The 13,178-nt window shown below is 46.4% G+C and overlaps 1 protein-coding gene across 1 annotated transcript in view; it reads left to right on the forward strand.

The window, feature by feature from the left end:
• LOC306834720 (collectin-12-like) overlaps positions 1 to 13,178 on the forward strand; it is a 28,056-nt gene that overhangs the window by 4,993 nt on the left and 9,885 nt on the right. The window lies entirely within an intron of this gene.

Genomic DNA, 13,178 nt, shown 5'->3' on the forward strand with positions numbered 1-13,178 from the left:
TCGTTGTTACTGCAGACCTTGTTCCACATCTTTATTATTAAAGAAGAGAAATACAGGTGGAGAAGAAGTCCTGCACCTCAGTTAGAAAAGTGCTGACAAGAAAGAAGAAGAAGACGAGGTGGTCCAATCAGGTGCAGCGTTGGACTTCAACAAGATCTTCCACTTTGACCGATGACCTGCGTCTCAGGAGGCCACGCTTGTTGTAGATGCCACTTCCTGTTTATGCCCACTTCCTGTCTTGAACCTACCAGTTCGCCCTCGTCTGCCTTTTCTCAGCCTGTTGGACTTGTTGGATCTGTGTCAGCTACCGCCTGCACGGTTCCTGAGAGGAAGCTCTCTGATTGGCTGTTTAGCTAAGCGAATCAGCGCCTGAGAAGATAAACGAACGACTACGACTCCTCCTCCTACAACACCGAGGCCTGACAACGCCGCTGTCGTTTTCAAGGCTTTGTATGTGTTTTTTGTTTTTTACTGGATTTGCATGTTCAGGTCCAGTCCATGAAAGAACCCAGCCTTGATTTCCCCTCTTGGGATCTACACCATCGGGGTCGTACTCCCTCTGCTGCTGACTCTTCTGTTCCCACACATGTGGGTTCAGCGTGGCAGGACTCGGGAGCTTTGCGGCGGGCGTGGAACCCAGAGAGCACTAATCTACTTCCTGCACTTGTTATGGTTTCTCCAACGAGCCCCAGAACATTCCTGGAGCCGAGCGTGGTGTCGGGCTGTCTGCGCCTCGGACCAGCTGTGTCAGCACAGACGGGCCTCGGTTCGCTCGGTTGGGTTTCTCTGGTCAAAGAGCGTTTTCACCTCCGCCTTCAGCTGTGGACGTAATGACACCTCAACCACCACCTCGTCCATCCTGATGAACATGGACTCAAACATGTCGAGAGCCTGACACATTTAACATGCTGTCATGTAATACTTTACGCCGTGTTTTTCCGACCGTCTGATGGGATGTCTGTTTTGCACTCTGCTCTGGGCTCTCGGCCTTTTTCTGCAGTTTTTGTGTTGTGGTTTCTCAAATATTGCCTCAAAGTTCTTTCCTACAATTGCTCTGGAGGTTTTGATCACTTAATCCTTTCGCAGAGTGGAGAAAGGATTCTTCTCCGCCTTGCAGAAACCGCTGTCAAAAGATTTCCTTTAGCCTTGAGACTTCACAGCCAGAATGGATCATTCATGGAGAAACTTCTTCTGCTTGGGAGATATTTTTCTCCTCTGTTTTGACTTTCCTTCTCTCTTTCTCTCTAATGTCGTTCTCAGAGATCATAAATCTTATTTCCATCTAATCAAACTGCCTCCTGTAATAACAAACCGATACTCTAATACAAGGAACAATGATTAAATAGGGTGTCAATTGAGTGCCAAACTGTTTATATACAAGTTTAATGGAGCTTTTTTTTGCACCTCTCAGCTCGTCGAGCCTCCAGAAAAACAGTGAAGCTTCAGTGTTTAGCCAGCTCTGCAGACTGCTCCTTTAAAAGGCCCAGCTTGATTCGGCTGCTCTCAAGGACTTCAAGTACAGCTCCAGTCGGGTCGAGTTAAGTGACCTCTGTTAAAATGAGCTTCAGTAGAAACAGACAGACCCAGCAGGTGAAACACCTGTTCTTTACAGCACACAGACATGTTAAAACACTTACTGAAGTCGCCGGCTGAAAGGGAGCAGAGCTGCGATAAAACACAGCTTTGTCTTTGACGTAAAGATGTAAAGGTTCTGGATCACTGTTGTGATTTATTCATCATCTCTGGGGAAATCATTGACTTCTAAAGCTTTGGTGTATTAACATTAAATTCCAAGACGTTTAAGTAAAGCTAACTCAACTTTATTTTCTACTCTGAAACTCCTGAAGAGGAAACTTAAAGTCCCCATGTCGTGAAAAAATCACTTTCCCGTTTTTTATCCAGCGTTCCTGTGTTTAATGTTTATTTAATTATTTTTTAGAAAATCACACAAAAAGAACCTCAAACTGTCTGATGACTCATCTTACACTCTTTGGCTTTTACCAATTTTTTTTAACCTTTTCTATCAAAGCTAACGATCCAATGAAATCCATCCCAAAGTCTGGTAGCGTCAGTTATCTCTGAACTGGAAGGTCACATGACCCATCGTGTCTTTGGGAAACACACCTAAACCTCAAGTTGCTCCCTCTGCTTCGTGTGAATGTGTATGAATGGGATGAGTTAGCTTCTGATGGTCTCTTCACACAGCAGCCTCTGCCATCAGTTTGTGACATGCGATGCGCTTTCTGTCTCGTCTCAGATGGAAGTACATAACAACATGGGACTTAGATGCTCTCGAAGCTTCATGTCTTTGGGACTCGTGTGCAGTTCTAATGTGGTTCAACATTTAGACATTCAGTGGCTCACAGAAAAGCAGCTCTACGTCTCAGTTTCTCATGTCAGTCTCATGTCTTGTTATCTCTGTACAGGGAGAGGAAAGTTCACGTAAATATCTCCGAGCGGGCTGTAAAAACCAAAGCCTTCCACGGTGTAAACACACAGATGATGTACAGACCAGGGATGAGGGATTTCCTCGTATCTGGTTCGAGGAGAACCTCAAACTCCCAGACACAGAGGAGGAGATAACAGGAATATGCAGGATTAGCTTAAAGAGCAGGGGGTGCTGGGCAGGAGGGTATTTCATCCCAGGAGACGGGGAAGGGAGTGAAAAGGAAGTGGGAGAAGGTGGAGGAGACGCAGCCGGTTGTCGGGAGACGAACAGGACGTGTATGGATCGCTATGTCGGCGCATGAGAGGAGCTCTTTGTGAGGACATGTGTTTGATGGTGGTGGATGAAGAAAAAGGAGCTTCCATGATAAGATCCAGCTGGAACTGTTCAACTGAACCACAAGCTACACACCTTTTCCCGACATGTGTACACTCACACGTTTAGTTTAAAATGATCCGTTTGAGTGTTTCAGACTCTCAGATATTTAGACAGACTCTTATCTCCGCTATAATTCAGTCCTGTCAGCGGGGAATCCCCCAGAGACGTGTTGAGAGTGAGGAAAAGCAGCCAAACGGAGAAATGGCAGCAGATCACACAGGAATTTTATGAACCCATTATTTTTCTTTGCATTTCATCTTATCTTGAAAGAAGGATGGAGTAATGGAAAGACGCAAAGGGCATTATCACACACGCTTGCTTCATGTAAGTTCAAGCTTCTGATACTTGAGGATAAATCTAACCCAGAAATGTTGTTTCCACTTTACACCTTTAACTTTACAGTATTACACTGTTACAGGCCAGGTCTGTAAACAGAGAGATTTTGGTTTTATGATTCAATGATCAATGTTTTATCAGTAAATGTTGAGTCATAACAAAATGTGAAATAAACACATCCAGTCTTTTGTTTGTGGTCTGCAGAAGTCTGAAAACACGGAGAAAAATGCTCAGTTTCAAATGTGCTCCCCTTGTGATGTCACAGTGGGATTCTCCTCCCCTCCCCTGGACTCCACTCCCAGCATAGAGCAAAACTTCTGAGCACTTCTTTTTTTCCCGCTTGTGAAGGAGCGATGTCACGGGACAACTCAGGGGGCGGGGCTTATCACATTTAAAGAGACACACACACCTAGACGGAGCGTTCTGAGAGAGCCGGTTTGTACAGGATCACAAACCTCCTCTGTTGTATTTTTTAGAAGCACATAGGGGCCAAAAATATACAGGATTTTAGATTTTAGGGAAAAGCCAATAATGTAAATTCTTCACGTATATATTTTTACATATTTGACTCACTTAGTACTCATCCTCGGTGCATGAGCTCTGCAGAACGTGCACGTTTAAATGTAAGTTGGGAGCATGGTTCAATTTCCCAAAACTACGAATCAAACAGGTTTTGCATGTCTTCCTAATTTTACCAAAGTTGAAAAAAACAACAGCAACTGAGACATGTAAAATAAGTGAATTTCCCACTTATGTAGATGATTGAAACAAACGTAGAGAAAACTCTGTTTTCTTTGGTTTTAACTCGACTGTTGGAGAGATCCTGTAAACTTTTGTCCACGTTTTTCCACTCCCACCTTCCTCTCTCTCTCTCTCTCTCTCTCTCTCTCTCTCTCTCTCTCTCTCTCTCTCTCTCGCTCTTACGTCTTCATTAGGCCGAATAAAACAGAAGTAACACGACTCCGGGCAGTAGATGCAAAGAGCAGGCGTGTGTTGGCGATGCTCTTGCCAGAGAAACACATGTGCTGGTAGTTAGCTGCTATTTTCAATCTGGCTTGTGATCATCCAAGTGTCAGTGACTTTCCTGAAAGAGTGACGGAAAGCAGCAAAGCCCATCGCAGCTCTCACACACCGTAACAGTGGTGGTGTCCTTGATGTGACCCACATGCAGACGTCAGGGGAGCCTTCCTGGAGTTCAGTGTGTGGCCCCATTGGAAGCTCCTTGAAGGGGTTGTTTGAGCAGGGGGGGGGGGTCTGAGTCATCAATTGTAAATGAAATGAAAGAAAAGCAGAGCGGGGGAGAAGGTGCTCACATCCACCTGTGTTCATTTTGAAAAGCTGTGTTACATTTGGCACGCTGCAGCTCTGTTGTTCTGCAGGGAGCATGCGTCAACATTAACTTTTACATTTATATTCCCTCCCGTGTGTGTGTGTGTGTGTGTGTGTGTGTGTGTGTGTGTGTGTGTGTGTGTGTGTGTGTGTGTCATACAATAACACACAACATCACACTTCAGTAAACTGAAGACCTTTATGTTTGTAAGTCACTGAAAGCTTTCCAACACCTCCGGCAGCAGAACACACAGGAACGCTTTAACAATGAATTTGGGAATTCTAACTTTTCCTCTTTTGGAGTAAGTCATAAAACCTCTCTCTCTCTCTCTCTCTCTCTTTTATTTTTACAGTCCAACATGCTAATGAAAGAGGGAAAAAATCAGAGTGACGGTTGCCAAGATCAACCTACTGCTTCCTGGTTTGCAGAAGGGAGTTGAAGCGTAGAAACAGAGTTCAGCTCCAAGACTCTGTCAGAGTCATAATGACTATCACATTTTCCACGTGAGGCTCAGGATTCATTCTGTGGCACCTTTCCCAGCTTCGCTTAACACTTTTCATGCATGCATATTGTTTCATTAACACATTGCTGAGTGAATAAGCTGCAGAGTATTTACGTTGTTCCTGCATGGATCAAACGCCTGATTGGATCCCTGTGAGTGTAAACGTCTCAGAACCTGCAGAGTGTCATGTATGGTGGAAGAGTTTCGGTGTGGTAGAAGGTAGAAGACATTTTCCCATCATGCTTCGATACAGCATGAACAATTAGAACTTTTCTACGTCATCAGATTTTTCAGTTTGATCCCTCCGGTCCCTGATGATGCAGCTTCTGCACGGATTCAGCCTCTCCTGAGTCTCAGTCTGAATAAGCCAACACAAACAGTGAAGTCGTTTATTGCAATTATCTGGTGTTGATTACTCCCTTCAGTGAGCGGGATCGCCTCTATTTAAATCTCCAAGCAGATGTCAGACAGCTCCTCCTGCCTGTTGATGCTTCAGCTTGGCTGCTGTGACGGACAGACGAGCGTTTTCACCGGCGTCTGGAGAGAGTCTGTGGGAGCAGACTACTTCTCCTTCTCCTCCTTCTCCTCCTTCTTCTTCCTGACCAGCAGTGAAAGGAAGACGCTTGTTATCATTCAAACTGACAGACCACACCTCCACACCTGACCGCAGCCGTGGCGGGCCACCCAGAAGCAAGTCGACTACCCGTGATGCTGCAGAAGAATAGCCACCCACCTCAGATTTCCATTCGCAGGAACCGACTTCCTCAGCACTACGTGCTTCGATCTCGACGACATTACACATAAAACATTTGAATTTGATCTTCTACATGTGTCTGAAATGCAGAAATCTTCCCCACGCGTGCAGCTGGAATAAATCCAGGTCCTTCGACGAACCTGAAAGCGATCAGACCACGGTGGTTTTCACGTCTTACAGCTCCACATGTTCTCTCAAAGCTTCTTATTGCAAGTAACCCTTCAATCACAGCGTGCCTCTTTTTCCACACTGACCATAATGGTATACCGCCGTTCCCCCCACGTGACCACAGATCCTGGATCTTCTGTGTAGGTCTGTCCACACGGCGGGCTCAGCGTCGGATGTGGCCTGACGTATTGACGAGTTTGGCTGGATGTCGGAGCGGTCCTGCTGAGAACTTCCCAAACACGCTTTTTCTTTAAAGCGTGGAAGAAATCTGCACAGCTGCTTTTATCCTGCACCGACTCCGCCGAGCAGGAAGTGCAGAACATTTCAGACACATGAACTTTAACGGCAGCGTGGACTTCTAATACAATCTAGAACTAAAAATGCCACGATAGCGGGGGGCGCTGGACGGCCTGTTGGGTTTTGTTGCATGCCTCATGTAAACAGATTTTAAATCAAGACCTCCATGATGTGTTAATATTCAACGTCTTTACTGAAAACGCACAGATTCATTTTTCCCCTCCGGCTGAACCGTTCCGCTGTGATGGTCTAAATGAGGGACACGCAAGATTTTTTTAAATATTGATGCTCTTGTTTCGCCCTGCCTTGGTCTTGGTCTTGGTCTTGGTCTTGGTCTTGGTCTTGACTCGGTCTCCGTGCACTCTGGTCTCGAGTATGTCTAAGTCTTGGTCACCGTGGACTCGCCTCACAACACTTCCTGTCTCTCTTCAGCTGTGCAATCCTGTCAGAGTCAACATGAAGTTTGTTTTATCTCTTTGGTTTCCTTCGACGTCCTCTTCCAGCTCTGCGGGACCTTTGTAGTGGCGTCCACATTTTGAGTGGCATCTGAAACCGTCATTGTGGGAGACCTGACCCGGGAGTGTTGACGTCAAGACGAGGTTTCGAAGACAGAGGAGCCAAGAACCAAAACTGTGGGGAAACTCTGGAAAGGAAACGGGAGAGTTTGGGGGATTTTTCCCGCGCTTCTTCTTTTTCATGTTCACTTTGAAGGAATACGATTAAATGCAACTTTTGTCGGTTCATCATGAAGTGCAGCACCGTCTGTCTGAGCGTTTCCCGTAGCTGACAGCAGACAAACCGCCTCAACAGGAACACGCTGAACCTGTTTTTAAAGGATACAGTTTGTGTTTTTCTTGTCTTCTCACTTTGAACTCACTCTTTCTCTCTCGCTGAGGGGTTTGTGTTTCCTTCAAACCTGAGCGTAGGCAGGCTATCATATTCAGGATGCTAATGTGATGGTCATTAACCAGTGGCCCACACACACACACACACACACAAACCTATAGCGCTACACTTTTTGGGGTGCTTAAGCTCCAATGTTTTGCTTCGTAACTAAAACCCAAGTCGCTCCGTGGGCCCCAAATCCCTCCGCTGAGTAAGTCCATCCCCGCTCCCCACTCCATTGTTGATGTAGTTTTCTGGAAAGACGACCTGTTTGTGTAACTACAGCGAGCCCTGAGCCTTTGCAGAGTCAAGCGGGGCCTCTGAGATGATTGGGGGGGGGGGGGGGCTGCATGTCGAGGGGGGGGGGGGTTGTCCTACCACAGCTCATCTGAAAACCATTTTGAACTGTTTGTTTGTTCACCTTTAATATCAGTTGGCGAGACGAGGAGGAGTGGGCAGCTCGTGTGCACGGAGGTCTTTTAGCTCCGCGTGGACTTCTAGCGTCTTTCAGCTTTTGTGTTTTGGTCCTGGCGAGCAGCTCCGGTCTCGGGGGAATTATTTCCAGGAACAGTCGGCAGATTTTGCCAGTAAATCTACAGACATACACCGTCTGTACACAAGCGTTGTTTATTAAAAGAGCCAGCTACTTCTAATAGTGCCGGGTGCCTGCTCGTGCATGCTAACGTTCATGCTAGGTTTTTATTTCTGGGTGTGTTAGAGACAGGATGAGAGAGAGGGGGGAAGACGTGCATGAAAGAAGCCGTCCACCTGCAGGACTATAGCCTCTGTACATGGGATGCACGCACTAACCACTAGGCCACAGGTGACCCCATCTTCTTCCTGTTTTCCTACAGGAAGGCCAAAAAAAAAAAGGCATTACGTAGAAATTGGCTGATAAAAGCGAGTGCGCCTGAACACAGCTAACGCATACACAAAGTGTTGTTTTCTCTATAACCTGCCCCCCCCCTCCCCCCCCGGCGAGGTGGCAGACGGTCGGAGCCTGCGACGGCGGCTGGACGCCGGTTCCCTCATAATTCGACGATGCCTTTTAGCTCTGTCAAAAAAACGGCCCCCACTTTCTGCTTTCATTCCCGTTTTTCGGACCCTCGGAGGTTCCTGGCTCTGTCCGTGTCCGATGTGACCTGGCGCTCAGAGCTCATCCCTCACCGCTCCGGCTCCACCTCTCAGAGCTTTATATCGTTCCTCTTTCCCGCTCTCACCTTTCATTTCTTTCCGCTACATTCATCCTCGTTGCGACTGAGCATGGGCGCCTGTCCCGGCTGTCTTCACTCCTCCTCTCACACCTCCTTCATTCACTTGTAACCACGAGCCGCGCCGCGCCCGCCCGTGTCATGTGATCGAGGCGTATGGTTTCAATCACATGTAATAAAAAAAGACGGGGCCTAAATAAGGCCACACACGGAGTCGAGGTGGTGTCGGTTTCCAGCAGCCCCCCCCCCCCACATGAACTCAGAACCTCTTGGCCCTTCTTCTGCACTTCCTCTGCTTGCGTCATTGGCAGGTAAAGCCTGCAAGTGAGAGCAAGACGGAGTCAATTCTCCGAGCTGTTATTAGGTGGAGTAGCGATGAACGCAGCCAGGACCTCCACGGCTCCGAGCGCAGCGTGTTCTCCCTTTTAAACACACTGTTCCAGGTTTGAACAGGCTGAATCTGAGCTCTCTATCAGGACATTCACACCTGCAGAAATCTCCTGAAAAGCTCCTCATATTTCCTGGATTAGCAGCGTATGTGACCTTGTTGTTCCCTTTGCTGGAACAAATCCTCCACAGTTACATGACAAAGCAGATCATTAAAGAGCTCGGGGGACTCGCACGTCAAACAAGGTTCATTATGTGAAATGTTCCCATTCCATCTGCTTTAGACACAACGAGTTAAGTGAAGGATATGAACTACCTGCTTTATGTAGCTGATGTCATGTAATGATATCCAAGTGAAGAATAGAGTCAGTGATGTCTCTGTCTGTCTCTCTCTCTCTCGCTCTACGTCGTATGCTTTTATTTTGGTAACTCCTTTCACAGATAGCATGTGACCGGCTTCCTGTGCAGGTACAGTCTCACATGCTCGAAGGACACAGTCGAGGATCTAGAGGGGAGCAGACGACGTCAGGAAGTGCAAAACGAGCAGTCTGATTGGACGCAGGTGTGCTGACAGGAAGTGCAGAGAAAATCTTGAACATGTTCAGTATCTACGATCATTACAGCCCCGGCTGTCTTCACGAGCCGCTCGGGGGGCGGATCAGTTCCTTGTTGACGAAGGGAGCGTGTAGCGTGCACCCTTCCATGCACATGTACCTGATCACCAGAGATCCAGATCTTTCACCAGACCTGACACGTGTCCTCGCCTTTCTTTCTTTCTTTCTTTCTTTGAAGCTCTGTTTGTTTCATAGCGTCGTTGACTTCTGATTGCTCTCTCTCTCTCTCTCTCTCTCTCTCTCTCTCTCTCTCTCTCTCTCTCTCCTCTTGTGCCCAGCATGCTTCTCCCCCTGATTGTCCTCTTGGAGGACTCGGCTCTCGGCTTCCTGGAAAAGGGGGGTGTGAGTGAGTGTGAGGCAGGGCAGGGATCCAGATCACAGTTTGTGTGACCTCAGCTCACAGCTTTGTGTTCTCATCCGTTACTATAGCGTCCCCTCTGCTATTTACTGTAAATAAACACTGTTTTTTAATGAGCTGGGCGCGTGTGTCGATGTGCAATACTGTGGAGAGTTCTGGCATGTCAGGGGAGGATGAATGTCTGTGGTGAGATTGGAAAAAAAAAAAAACAATGTTGGTGTAGTTCTTTGTTCGAGGAGACGAGGCTGGTGAGAGACACGGGCTTGGAGACACATCTCATGAAGGTGGACACTGTCCGGATGTGTTTTCATCAGAGACGTTTTAGCAGGAACAATGAGTAACTTTATCCTGTCCAAACACACCATGACAAAGGAACCCATTCACATTAAAACAAAAAAAAAACCCTGCTGTGTTGATTTTCCTCCGGGCTCGTTGTCTTCAGAGCATCCCTTTTGTTTTGCCGAGATGTAAAAGTGTTGTGGTCCGAAGGTCGTTCTTGCGGTTGCGGCTGATTGGACTCGACTTGGTCTGACTGTGCAGGCGACATGGAAAGATGACGAATCAGTGTCTGCTGCAGCCAAACTAAAGCAAACCGACTCTCTGATGTTCAAACTGTGAACAAGCAGGTCAGTGTTTCCACAGCCTGCGTCCAGTTCTCTGATTCATCCTCTTTGACTATTTATTGAATCGATGTCACTGAAGAAATCGTTTTTTGTCCAGAAGGTTCTGTGATCCTTAAAGAGGATGTTTGGTTTTTATAATCGTCTTCAATCATTTTTGATTCTCTTCTATATTAACCATTATTCATTTTCAGTTTGAAGTGACTCAGTCTATTTCCTGCTGAGAAGAAAACGTCCTTTTAAAAATCCAAAACCACAAAAAGAAGTTCCTGGTTTTTTTTGTTTTTTAACTCCCAACCCCCCCAAAAAAAATAATTGCAGGAACTGGCATGAATCAACCATGCTGTTAACGTCATTTCAGTGTTTACCTCTCAGTGCATAATAAGGACCTGCTCCACATCTAATTGTAGTCATTGAAATGCTGACTAACCCTCCTTGTGAACCAGGTTTAGCCTGAAGTCTAGATGGTTGCTCACTTTTAGGAAAGTTCAGCTCCGTTATCACCACTATACCCTGATGATGCAGCGATATGTTTAGTCTAAAAGGATCGTGTTAAAGAGACAGGAACAGGATTTCACCATTCAGCGTTTGGACTCTCTCAAAGCCGTCACACGATGGAACAATATTTGACCTGTGAGTCGCTCGGTAGCTTCAAAGCTAATTTTAAAAAAGAAAAAATCAGCCTTTATCATTTTTCATAATATGGAGAAAAAACAAACAATAACATCTTCAAGTCTTGCTCAGCATCAGTTTCTTCATCCAGGAAGTGACCCACTGGGATTTGAACAGCAAGCAGGTCGTGACCCCTGATGGCGGCCCGGTGGTGTGTCGACACTCGGCCTGCTGAAGAGATCACAGCTGTTCCAGCTCTCGTCTGTTCTCGCCGCGCGCTCGGAGAGGAGCTGTGAAACTGGACTCTCTCTCTCTTTGTTGTCCGGCGCTCCGCCATGTGTTTCGTGTTATGCCAGGTGTCCTCCATGTTTGACAGCCAGCACGAACAAATCCTCCACTTTCCTCACGGTGCATCTGAAGCTCATCAGTGGAGCGTGCGCGGTGATGTAGAAGCCTTCGGTCTGCGTCATGTTTCCTGTCTCGCACAGTGTTTTGGTGTAACTGCAGCGCGGCACATTTGTAAACACTGTCGGCGTGTTTGGGTTGCATCAGCCAGTCTGCTTTGATTATTCTGAGCTGATGAGCTGAGATGTTTGCTTTATTGTGGAAGCACGCTGAATGATCAGTTATTGTGGCTGTACTCCCAGAATGCACCTGTCTGCTCGCTTCGCTGCGGCTGCTCAGACGTGTGCGTGAAGGAGCCCAGTGAGGCTCTTTGCAGGATCTGGACTTGAGGATAACCATCTCCAGTTCTTGAAGCTGAGGTCATTTTCAGCTGTGCATCAATCCATACAGATACTCTTCTTCTGATCCCAGAGTTTTTTTTGGTCCTCATTTTGGACTTTTTTATTCCATCTCTGCTTCCTTTGCAGCTATAAAGATGTTGGCAGGAATTCGCCAAAAATCACTGATATTTTATTATGTTTATAAAAATATGTCACCCAGAAACACATGTTCAACACATGAATTTCCTTTTTTTTTTTTTTTTTTTTGTAGGTCTGAAAGTTAAGTATTGGACAGTTTGTTTGGCCTGAGAAATGGAGGATTATGCTTTTAGTTAAAGCATTACATCACATCCTTTTTTTCCTCAAAATTCACCTCTTCAGTAAAAAAAGAAGAAGAAGAAAAAAAAAGCCCTTAAATCCCTGTGAACATGACGTGTTCAGCACCAGACAGCAGGTGGAGAAAGTTAGCAACCAGCTGGTGAAGAAGAGGAGGGAGGTTTAAGAGCTTAGAGCCACATGTTTCCCTCCGGACTCGGTTGAGACCAAAAACGGGAGCGAAGACCGGTCGGCCATATTGGATGGATTTGTTAATACACAACGTTGCATGGAGGACCGTGACCTCTGTGGTGCTCCGTGCGTGCACCAATCACTACACTTGTGTTATATACTTCCACTTCAAACAGATAAACCAACTGATCCGTCATGAGTTCATATTTGCAGCTGTTCATCTTCATCCAGACAAACACAACAAGCCGTTAATAGTCACGGCTGATTGGTCCTTTTTTGTTGGGAGTCGGTGTCCACGTTGGGAAAGAATTAAAACCATTTAAGTGTTTCATTAATTTTTTTCTTCTTCTTTGCAGCACTTGCCTTTGCTCTCATGGTAAATCCATCTTTCCCTCCAGTCAAACTGGACGTGGTGTTTAACGGCGCTCTAACAGTCAGCGGTCATTAACGATCCCTTCACACCAATAAGAACCGCTCGTTTGTTAACTTTGGCATCAGATCTCCCGCTGAGACCTCGTCGGTGCTGCCTTTCTAATTTACCAAAGTATTACCTCATCGTTTAAAATCCGCTCCACGCTGGATGTGTGGTCAAGTCTTTGGCACTGAGTGGTTCAAACTCTTCACGGGTTGATGAATGACAGTCATGTGATTTACCGGCTTTCTGATTGTGATCGTCGTGCGTTGCACTCTTTGTGCCGCCCCGTTGAATAAGAGTTGTTTCTCCATATAGTGAATATGAAGTGAGCCTCGTTCCAGGTGTATAAAAAACCAGACCCCCCCAATCCAACCGTTCCACACACACACACACACACACACACACACACACACACACACTTCCTGAATTGAAAATGAAACGCAGCTGTGTTCCCGTCAGCGCTGAGGATCTCGCCACTCATCTGTCATGGAAGATATCCTCGGAAAAAAGCATATTCCACAAGTCCTTTGAGTTCGACTGACACGGAGAGAGAAGAACTCAAACTGTGCAGATTTAAAAAGAGTCTGCCTGAATTTATTGCACTGAAGTATTTAAAGTATTAGCGTTGACTTT

Source organism: Symphodus melops (assembly GCF_947650265.1).
Source record: "Symphodus melops genome assembly, chromosome: 14".
NCBI classification, from domain to species: Eukaryota; Metazoa; Chordata; class Actinopteri; order Labriformes; family Labridae; genus Symphodus; species Symphodus melops.